Here is an 11,785-nt window from a genome sequence, read left to right as displayed (position 1 = left end):
TGGAGCAAAACAGCGTCCGGGTGGTGGAGACGAGTTTAGCGACCAAGTCATGTATTCACTACATTTACTGCTCATATTTTCGTGATCTTCTAGGTCTTCTAGTCTTCCATCTCATAATTTTGGTCCAGAAGTAACAGAAAAACATATTGTATAGACGTTGGTGGGAGAAATAAGTTTAAATAAGTGCATCAGATAGAAACAATTACTGCACAACTTAGTTTACGATACAAGACATAAGAGACAAGCTTTAAACTTTAAAATATGTAGTCCGCTTTGACATACTGTACTTTTTCAGTTGAAGAATTGCTGTTTGTTTAGTACTTTGGTAACAGCTGAGTTATGAATGTAAAGCAAGAATTAATTTTCATATTCTCGAGTAAAGCACATCGGCTTTCCGACAAATTACGTCGGCTATTGTACACCCCGGAGCAACTTCAGAATACCCGGCCACTTCATGTACATGTGTCGGGACCTTTTGTAGAACGAGGCATAACACAATAGGTTCTATTCTTATTCAATGACATGTAAATAAGTGGCCGGGTATTCTGAAGTTTAGCCACACAATAGGTTCTATTCTTATTCAATGACATGTAAATAAGTGGCCGGGTATTCTGAAGTTTAGCCCTAATTACGGACTGTATTTCCTTTAGTGATATTTGGGGGTGATTATTTTATTTTATGCACCAAAAGCTATTTCAAATATCGCACTGCTGGAAGTCGTAACGTAAAAATACTTTGAATACTTTATTTTATTTTTATTTTATTTTATTCTACTGATTATCCCGTTTAATCATAAAATAATCACATTATTTAAGTAGACTGAACACAGGCTCTTTAAAGCCAGGGAAATAAGCATGGGAGTTGATGAGAGTTCAAACTCTTGCTCTTGTTTCGCCTGATTTTCTCATGCACTCTCATCGACTCTAATGGGCTCTTATCAACTTTGAACATGTTCACATTTTTCATGAGCGTCTATGAGAGTTTTGTGTTATTTGGCCCGAGTTAATCATATGCGGTAAAAGTTGACAAAAACTCTTATGAGACAGAGAGTCAACTCTCATCAGCTCTCATCCTCATTTGACATCAGTTTAAGTGTTCTCAATTTGGTTTCTTTGATTAATTTGCAGTATCGATTAGATCAATGCCCTTGGTGTCGGAGCTCAAGTCAATCCTATCCCAGTTGTAAATTTTTAACTTGGGGTGGGGGGGGAGCATTGAATAATCAAGGCAGGTCAGGGGGTGATGGCGATTATTCAAGTGGGGGTGGTTATTAATTTAAAATATTTTCTCCACAAGGGAGAAATTGTTTGAAGAGGATGATTAATCATGTTGCAGCTACTAGTATCCATATAGAGGGTACCAAAGGGGGGTTCGTGATCCCGTTTCACGCACGCCATCACGGTCCGACTGAACCAAATCCGATCACGCCTCGCCCCGTCTCCCCTCACGTCACGACTACCCTTCCGGTCACCATCCCTGCCCCCTCCATATAATCCTCCATACACAAACAGCAGTCATGAATAGAATGAGAATAGGCCCTTTGCCTGACCCAGTCACATGGTACAAAATCAGCTGTGCTTGGAGCCAAAACACACAGTGGGACATTCAGAACAATGCAACCTCACCAGTCAAGCTTAACCTTTCTTTGTTTTGGATGTTCCACTGCATAGCTAACATGGCCCAGCATGGCTGATTTTTCAACATTTGACTGGACTGTGCAAAGTGCCTATTACAAAATGGTAAACTTAAGATACAACAGTATCAAATACTTTCAATATAGAGCGACCTTTCAATGGAATGAGTTGCAGCCTGCACTCAAACTTTGTCTATCCATGACGCCTACTCAGGCAAAAGCTACTTAATGACTGCAGTTTCATTTAATTTTTATTCAACCTTGTCCTCTGTCTTCTTTTTACGTTATCATTGTCATATGTTAAGCTTTCTGTGTTTTTAAAATTTGTAATGTACATTGACTCTGAAAATCCCCGTGGGTTGTGTGTATGGATGAAATTATGAAACAGTATTTTTTTGTATTTTTTAATAATCACTGTTATTTAACAATTAGACTACGAGCCTGGGTTTTCTATGAGCGAAAAGTCAACGAGGCGCAGCTGAGTTGACTATCGCTCATAGAAAACGAGGGCAAGTAGTCTAATTGTTTTAGAAGAAACTCTAAAGGATTGCAGTCCAAAACCTACAATTTTGTGCACTTTGAAGACAAAAATCAAGAAAATGTACCGCTTAAAGTGCTACGTTCGCACGACTGTTTTCTATCGGCGAATAGAAAACAGTGGGAGAACCAATCAGATTCGCGTGTTTCGAATAGAACACAGCTGAGTTTCTACTAATTGCTAATAATTATGGGGTTATAAAGAAATCTTACCCAGTTTCTAATTGGCCCATCTCAAACAAAAACAAAATAGCCTCTTAGAGGTGATATGCTACTTAAATGGAATAACAAGCTTATATAATTATAACTGATTGCCATTTGCTGGTACACATAAACAGGAAATGGTGGCATGTGACATTTGCAGAATGCAGACTGAAATATTAGCTTAAATTAAGATTATAATAAATGGTTAGTTTTATGAGTTGGTTCTTGGAATTTGGGTTATTAGGGTTAGGGCCCAGGGGCTGGGGGACTCGCATATGAAAGTGACAGGGATGCTTGTTGTCTCGCTTAGGGTTGTAAATTTCGGGTTTTTGGTCTTGCTTAGGGTGTTCCAGGCAAAACCCCAATATTTTTAGCCATAATGGTCTTGTTTAGGGTTACAAACTTTAAATTTAAGGAAGAAATATACAAATATAAATTATATTCTTAGTTTTCTTTTGTCTTTTAGGGCTCAAGAAAAGCTTGAGCCACACCCAGATTGGTCTCTTTAAGGGGTTCTTTTCAAAATATCCGACAAGCATCCCTGTCTGTTTCATATAGGAGTCCCCCGAACCCCCCCCCCACCCCCTAGGGTTAGGGTTATTTTTTAGGGTTAAGGTAAGTCCTTTGTTAGGGTTAACGTTAGTCTACAGTCTGCAGTGTGCAAAGTTTGTGGATGCCAGTTGAGAGTTAACTTGCATTTGTTAAATTGAAATCAAATACACTTACAGTCGACTGACTGCTGTAGGGCCGTAACTAGCAAAAGGCAAGACAAGGCACTAGATTTTAACCCAAAATTAAAAACAAAACATGTTTATTTGGGAAAATAATTCCCAGTTCATTTGAACAAGATTGATTTTTTTTTTTTTCAAGAAATCCCTAATTCAGAGCTTCTAGTTCTTCAAATTTTCTGGAGGGTGTGCCCCCAGAATCGCAAGATTTTGCGTCGTCTATATGCTAAAGTTCTGGTTATGGCCTTGAGTTGATATCCCCATGGTAAACTTGTCAGAGAGAGTAACAATTAAACTCATAATCAGGAAAACCTCCTTACTAACACTGATCGACCTCCTTTCTTTTTGTTATTTACTCTTTCCTAGGTGGACTCGGTATTCAAAACATTTGACCAGTTTTTTTAACTTAAGACCTGAAGTGAAAGCCAAGTATGCCAAGAAAAAGATAACATCTCAAAATGTAACACCTCAAAATGGTTGGGATGCAGTAGAAGTAGAAAGGTTTGTTAGATTTATTACAACAGAGGTGGCCGAGCATTTTGGAATGTGTGTGTGTGTGTGGGGGGGGGGGGGGGCTAAGACTGCTGGTTTTTATATTTGGAGCAACTTTTTTACGTTCTAGTAACTTTTTGTTTTTTGAGCAGTTTCTAGACCGAAGATTTTTAAAGTTTTCGGAAGATTCTTTGTTGTTTGAAGGCCATACGAACGTTTCAAATCATTTTTCAAACTTTTCAGAAGATAAACACAGCTTCCCGAAGACTTTCGAAGATGTTTGAACTCACTCACAAGACAGCATATCTTGACAAACCAATTTTACACTACGCTTGCAATATTTCCGGCACCAAAATGTAGGGGGGCTGATCCCCTTCAAATTTTCGTTTGGGGTGCTACAGCCCCCCTCTGCCTCTCCTTGCTCTGCCACCTAAATTTCCAGGACTTTCAAATAACACTTGAAGCAGGTGGCTTCCCTTGTGTGGCAGAGTTATATAAAAAAGCTGTTTACAGAAAATAATCTCCCCTTAATAGGGAGCTGTGTAAATTTTAGCTTGCTATTTACAATGACCGTAATGATTTGATTTAGCGCCCTCCTTCCAGTAAGCACCCCCTTCCAAATAAACGCCCCCTTCGAATGTGTTTCGGTCAATAAGGGCCCCTATTCCAATAAACGCCCCGATTCGAATAAGTGCCCCATTCTTATAAGCACCCATATTCCAATAAGTGCCCCTATTGTGGATAACTGCCCCTACTGAAGTCATTGACGTTGAATAGATAAACTCATGTTGAGCATTTGAATCATTCTTATCTAAAGAAAGAATTTGATCACTACACTCAACATACAAAAAACACCCTGATAGGTTAACAAGAAAACCCTGATTTATCTCTCTTATGAACCAACAGGATAGAAAAAAGCTGCTGTTTTGTTTTTGTGTACAATCTAATGACAAATGGTAAAAAAACTGGATTTAATAAATCTGCCAGGTCTGTAGTGGTATGGCAGACTTAACTGAGAACTGAGAAATCTTACCTTAATTTGTCCAAAAATATTTGTTATGTAAATTATGTTTGGCAAAAAATTTAAGATGACCAATACATGTCTGAAAGCTGATCCAGATATTGTTTTGTGGAAGGGCATTTTTGAGATCTTTTCTCTTTTACAGAACAAGCCCAGACAGACCAGGAGACCTGAAGGAATCCTTTGATCTGGAAACTTTTGATGATGAGAATTTTGTGAGTTTGACATTCAGCAGCTGTTTTGTAATTCAGAATTTTATGGTCAAAGTTGAAAGTCTGTTTCCTCAATAGCTGTTATTGCGTGCTCAGCAGTTTGACATACAAATGAGACAAAGAGCCATTCTTCATTTTGCTGACTGATGTGTTAATCCTTTTGCCTCATTTGCATAACTTCATGACAAAAAAATATATTATTGCTGGCTCAAATGCAATGACAGCTATTGATCATTTGAACAATCTGATGGCTCAGAGCTGGTGCTTGTAGGCATCTGTCTGTGTTGGCCCATCACTGACCAAAGCTTATCTTGGTATCTGTAGCTAGCATGAAGCAACTAGCAGTATTTCTACTCCCCCTGGATGGGATGCTAGTCCATCACAGGGTCACCCCCAGCATTAAATTCACTGGTACCCATTAATATACTTGCTGTTGAGAGAGGCACTGTGAGAGTAAAGTGTCTTTCCCAGGAATACAAGGCAGTGACCTGGCAGAGTTCGATCTCAGACTACTCCATCCAGAGTCCAACACTAACCTTTAAGTGGCTGTGCCTTCCCTTAAGGACAATAGAGTAGTACTGTGCCAATGGTCAGAGTCAATTATGCAGCTGCAGTGCCTGGTGTGGCACTGATTGGAAGGCCTTGTTACATTTACTGCAGGTAACAAAAGGCTTTGGTTCCCATGCAGCTGTTGTCTTCTCTCCTCAACACTTTCTCCTGTCTTCCTGCTGCTTGTTCATTTTCTGATCATTCCTTTGCACACTAGGAGTGCTGATACTACACCTGAAAGTAGCCTTTTGTAGGTTCCCAGCATTTTTTCAGGTTGTCCCAGCAGTGCCCCAGACTGATGCAGCATTTATACTCCTGAGTGGAGAGAGGCACTTTCAGCGAAAAAAAAAAAGATGTCTTGCCTATGAGCACAACAAAAAGATGCGAGTCTTTTAACCTCTTGACCCAGAAGCAAAAAACTTTAAGACCACTATACCTGTCTCTACTTATATTATACAGAAAAAGCCCAAGTATTATTTTAGTTGAAAAGATGTACATGTGCTTAAAATTCATGCCGAACTGAACATTGTGTTACAATGTTCTAGGGTGTATCCAGATATTATATACAAGGGTTCATTGCAATTTTTATCAGGGTTGCACTGAAAACCAATGTGTGCTTTACTTTAATTTGATCTTCTCTTACAGAGCTGGCCTGATACAGAATTACCAAATTTTAAGAGCACTGTGAGTTCCTTTTACCAGTCAATAAAGGATCTTGCTCTAAGGGTGCTCACCGCAATGGCGCTTGGTCTCGAAATGGTGAGTTTGTGTGAGGGACATCTTACCTTATATTATCTTTGAACCTGTACACATGTACTTATTAAAAGGCTGAGCTGTCATAAGTTTGCCTTGAAAAGCGAGGCGTGAAAGTGACGTCACGATTCTGACAAGACTCAGACAGACAAACCGGAATGGTGGACGATTTTCTTTTTAAAACACTTTCTGACACAGCCGGTGTTCCTACAACACTTTTTTTAAATGAAAACTTCGCCAAGATTCCCTCTATTTCTCTTAGAACACGCTGATGTCGTCTGAGCCTCGTTCTTTGCGAGGAAAAATTGGGGGATATGTTAAGATGATTTTATCTTGTGAGATATGTCATGTGCATCAATGATGAAAGAGAACTTTGCAGTTTCAACGAAAGGGTTATGTATTTGACCAATTGAATCTCAACAGTAAAAACAAATCATAACATTCACTTCAAAAGAAAACCCTGCCAAACAGCAACAACAAAAACGGTCACAAATGTAGAAAGCAGTTACTGTCATTAAATTTTGCACTAATATAGTTCCTGTTTTTCCTCTTTAGGAGCCCAACACATTTACTCGTTTCTTTAACAAGGTGGGTACATCTGAAGGTGGGCTCCAAATGAGATACAACTTCTATCCCAAGATACCAGATCTGAGTGAAGTGAAGGCTGGGCAGATCAGGTGTGGAGAGCATACAGACTATGGTGCTATTTCAGTGTTGTTTCAAGACGACCTAGGGGGCTTAGAGGTAAACGTATAATGAAGCTACATGTAACAGTTTGCTTAAGTTATAGGGTATCAGAAGTTCTCTACTGATGGTGGTAAACTTAGTTTTAGTAAAAGAAAAAGTGAAACTTTATTAAGTCTCCCAATCAGGGCTTTTCAGACCTAATGTACAGTTTCGTGGGTTGAGTATGTTTTTTGCTCTCGTCCTTGCTCCAAGGGACTTTTTCTCCAGGTTCTTTTGTTTTTCTCCCTCCACAAAAACCAGCCCTTTGAAATTTCAATACAATCAGATATAAACAGACCCACTGTATTTTTTTTTTTTTTTAAAAAAAAAAAAAAAAAAAAAAATTTTTTATGGGGGGGGGGGGGGGGGTGGTCCTCAAAGAGGAGAGTCATCAGTGAAAGTGAGCACCAAAAGGGCAGGGTCACACATCTTTTCCAGAATTTTTTAATGAGAATTTTTGTGGTGTTGCTTTCCATTTTTCGTTAACAGATTAAGTTTTTCTTTTCACCTACTTTGATTTAATTTGGTGTTTTATTATAGGTACTAGGATACCTTTCTACATACTTATTATGCCATGGCACATAGTTTTCTCGAAAAACTCGTGTCCTTTTCCGTCCGTATCGAGACGTACTATACTTAGGAATCGTTTCTTCAGCTACTTGTTGTTGACTATCTGCTGCCTGAACTCCTGAGTCATTTAGTTCTGCGCTCTACCCTATAAAACGTGAATATCCCACACTGATTGTTCACGCCATGATCGTATTTTCTTGTTTCAGCGCACACGCATTCAATATCGAGATATATTCATATTTATACATTTTGCCGTAGTTCACAAGCGAAATGTTCTGACTTTCTATGACATGGAACATACATGTACCATGTAGTAGTGAGGGGAGGATCAGGAGTTTTTTTTATTAAAATGCAGGGGAGGGCCAACCTTTTTTTAAAAAAAAAAATAAAAATAAAAAAAAACCAAAATTTTCCAGCTCTCCTTCCCAAGAAAAAACGTACCTTTCCATTAGTATTCAATTCTATTCACTTTTACAATTTTGTTGAGATAATTAATATTCGAAAACTCAACGTGAGAACGTGAAACGCGAATTATAAAATAACCTAATACTCTTTTGGCTGCGTCACGTAACGTCCCCAGACCCATCGCGTGCGAGAAAAATATTTGAAGAATTATAACATTTGTTTTTCCTGTTACTGCAGAATTCATTCTCTAGTTTCTTTTCAATGTCTTCATTCAGGTTAGAAACGTTGATGGGAAGTTCATTCCAGCTAAACCAATGAAAGGAACAGTACTGGTGAATATTGCTGACTTGATGCAAAGATGGACTGCAGATAAACTCAAGTCCACGGTATTCAATTTAAAATTTCTTAGCATATCAACTTAAACGCAATGTAGACGTTACGAGGCTTTAGCCCTAACGGCAACGCAAATAGACGCAAGTTGAAAACTTACGTGTACTTGCGTCTCCGTTTGTCCAGGACTTGCGTGTACTTGCGTTGATCTGCGTACAATTGCGGTGACTTGCGTTCACTTTGGTCGAGATCAAATTTGCACTTAAGCTAACGCAATTTTTTCACCGTTTGGCCACCCATCGCAAGACATTTTTTGCAGTTTACTTCAAATACTGAATTGCACCTCGTAGCGTTTTAAATGACTTTTTGCAAACTTGCGTGCACTTGCGACTAAACCTGCGTGGCGCAAGTTGAACTTGCGACTACTTGTGTCCACTTGCGTTACTGTGTGGCCGGTGCTTTAGCGCTTCTTTGCACCTTCCATTTTTGTTTCCGACGTTAGCACAACAATTGCGTTAGAAACTTATCACTTTGTCCAATATAAAATTACATTAAGTAACTTTAGTGATCATTATGTACAATTATGTGACGTTATCTATCATTTCCCCCCATTTTAAAAACGCTTCAGTCTCGTCTAGAAATGTTATAACTCTCTTTGTTAATTTTGACAGTTGGTACAATATTTTGTACATTAAGGAGGTATCCCATTGTGTGTCTTACAAATTTGAAGGACATCAGGCGGATACAGTTCCTTTAATTATCTTTTAACTTCAAAAACCAAACTACCTATTCCAGGTCCATCGTGTGCTGATCCCAGAGGTTGAACTCAAGCATACGCTTCCTCGTCGCTCGTTGGTTCTTTTTGTACATCCAGACCACGAGGCACTCATTGAATGCGTGGATGGCTCAAACAAATATCCACCAATCACATCAGGAGAGTGGAAGAAGCGAAGACTTTTGGAAACTTACAACTATAAAGAAAGTACAACCTAGGGGTGCTTGCTAACATTCTCCAACGTAGAAAAGTAGAAAAAATTAAAAATTAAAATTGTAACTTAAGTGTCATGCACGATCGTTCGATTTCGCACTGAATATCCCCTCGAATTCATAGGGAAATTTTTAATGCTTTTGCTCAAAAAACAAATCAACACATTTGACCATGCTGTAATTTTTATAAAACGAAGAATTGAGGCCACTAAATTAATAAAACTTTGCAGTGAAACTGCGAGCTAAGTAAGTGGTTCCACCCGAAGTTTGAACATTTTTTAAGGCCATACAAGAGTGTATCACTTAGCTATTTGTCTTTTTACCATTTTACTGTAATTATAAAGCAGAAAATATTTGCCTAAAATGTAAGTGGAGCCCTAATAGCGTTGTAATTTTATGCAATGAAACCGTGCCATCATTTCTATTTCATGTGCGGTCATTTAAATTACAATTTTATCAATCAATTTTAAAAAGCTGTTATTACAGTTTGGCCTGCGACAATATATATTCCTTTGTTAAAAAGGTATGCGAACAAGGCGAAATGGTCAACACATCAGTTAAAACTATGCGAAATGACCCTTTCGCCTCGCTTGTATGTCAAACCGCTGAGACAATTAAGCCCGGGAGAGGGTGTAGGGGGAAGTCACTGTTTGAATTTACTTACCTGACTTTATGCGCAGAACGTATGTGGCCATCTAAGGCTAAATAAATAGGCCCGTTTAGTTTTCACAGCAGACAATTAAAGACCAGTGATTAAAATGGCGTTGTGTATGTGAACGAGATTACTTTATATGTGATAATTTAGCGTAAGGTTGAGCTACTGTTGAAATTGGTAAAATGGCTTTTACCTATAAACACAAGCCCATTCCTAACGTACTTCTTAAAGTTATGAAAATAGCTTGTCTTCATGAGCAGTTCTTGAAGATGCCCATTCTTTCCTTTTGTTACAGTCGATAGTCACGACTCTTTCCTTTGCCGTCTTTCCCCTTTGCACGCTTATAGGACCTATTATACCAGTTGCCAGTGAATTCGTATCGTTTGTCAAAAATCAGCTAAAGGAATGTGGTTACCAGCCAACCCTTTCAGCTGCATTTAACTTTTAAAAATTCAGAGGGAAGCCCATAGCAAAAGTCCCATTTTTGTTTGGCTTGTTTGTTTGTTTTTCCTTTAGTCGGGTATTTAATTTGATGTTACTCAGATCGAAGTTTTAATCCCGTGCACATGAAGGCATTAATTTTATGACTAAAGGGAAATTTCTCGCGTGACACCTTCGTTATACATATACTCATCAGCAAGATTTTATCTGAGATCATAAAACAAAACTTCATTTGGCTTCCTGTGTTTGAGCAATTCAATCCGTTAAAAGGAACTGTGGCATTAAACCGAAGTGGTAAATGTCAAGATGAAGACGAGGTATCTCATACGATCATTTAAACACTTTGGCAAAGACAAAACTTGTGAAAAAAGCCGCAACGTGAGACCTTTCCTCATAAAATGTAATCATTCTAACAATGCTGCATTTTCTTACTGATATTTCTTTTTTACCTTTAAATGCCAAAATCATATCGTCCTGTTGCAGGCTTGTCGTCGAAAGAAAGCCAAAAGTGTATTGGATTGCCACAAACGATGATTAATTTATTAGTGCTTTCGAACTTGATAAAATAATTTCCTGTGATGAATACATTACATTGGATTTTTTGGGGCAACTTTCGAGCAACTTTGATTATCAGAAGCAACTTTTTTGATTTTTGGAGTAACTTTTGAGCACCTTTTTGAGAAATTACTGGCAACTTTTTGGGAAATCTCGAGCAACTTGTGGAAAGCCCTAATCCACAAGTTGCTCGAGATTTCCCAAAAAGTTGCCAGTAATTTCTCAAAAAGGTGCTCAAAAGTTACTCCAAAAATCAAAAAAGTTGCTTCTGACAATCAAAGTTGCTCGAAAGTTGCCCCAAAAAATCCAAAACGCTGCTTGTAATCAAGAGAATTTCTCTAAATATATGCTGATTTTTACTTTGAGGGTAAGATTTCTAAGCAGTTTTGTGAAATTTTACAATTTAAGAAGTATCTAAATAACATATTAAGGAGAAAATTTGTTAAATAACAAGGATTTCTTTAACTGAGAAAAATCGTGAAGATATCGATGACGTCATGTTTTCTGACGAGTTTTGTGATGTTTTAGTGCAGAATGAGCCGAAAGTTGAAACGTCTTCAGATGTTCCTCGAAAATTTTCGGCAAACTTCGTAAATCTTCGGAAACGTTCGTATGGCCTTTGAACAACACTCGGATAATCTTCGGAGATCTTCGGTCTGGAAATTGCTCAAAATGCAACAAGTTGCTCGAGAGGAAAAAAGTTGCTCAAAGGAGAAAAATTTGCTCGAAATATGAGAAGTTGCCAAAAAGTTGCCGAGCAACTTGTGGGAAGCCCTAACCACGTTTCATGATTCTCTGAAAACGTTCGTGAAAAGCAAAAATAAATTATATTACGCACTCTTAAATCGAATATGGAAGTAAACCAAAATTGACAAATGACACTATGAGATTGATCTTCGATGGAGCACGCGTTTTCTCGGCCTGATTTATGCAGTTTAGGGACTAGTCAATAAGTACAGGGGGGGGGGGGGGGTGGGCCGGAGCAGA

General features: G+C 38.4%; 1 pseudogene across 1 annotated transcript; it reads left to right on the top strand.

The window, feature by feature from the left end:
- Positions 1-1,685: 1,685 nt before the first annotated feature.
- Positions 1,686-9,910, top strand: LOC144642272 (uncharacterized; annotated as a pseudogene). The gene is made up of 7 exons (XR_013568715.1): positions 1,686-1,739; positions 3,469-3,603; positions 4,761-4,830; positions 6,022-6,135; positions 6,685-6,873; positions 8,106-8,216; positions 8,956-9,910. The product of XR_013568715.1 is annotated as an uncharacterized LOC144642272 (transcript).
- Positions 9,911-11,785: the final 1,875 nt, after the last annotated feature.

The sequence above is a fragment of the Oculina patagonica genome, chromosome 2 (assembly GCF_052425735.1).
Source record: "Oculina patagonica isolate OP01 chromosome 2, crgOcupat, whole genome shotgun sequence".
NCBI lineage: Eukaryota > Metazoa > Cnidaria > Anthozoa > Scleractinia > Oculinidae > Oculina > Oculina patagonica.
Note: the sequence above shows the minus strand (reverse complement) of the source record. Positions and strands in the feature narration are given on the sequence as shown.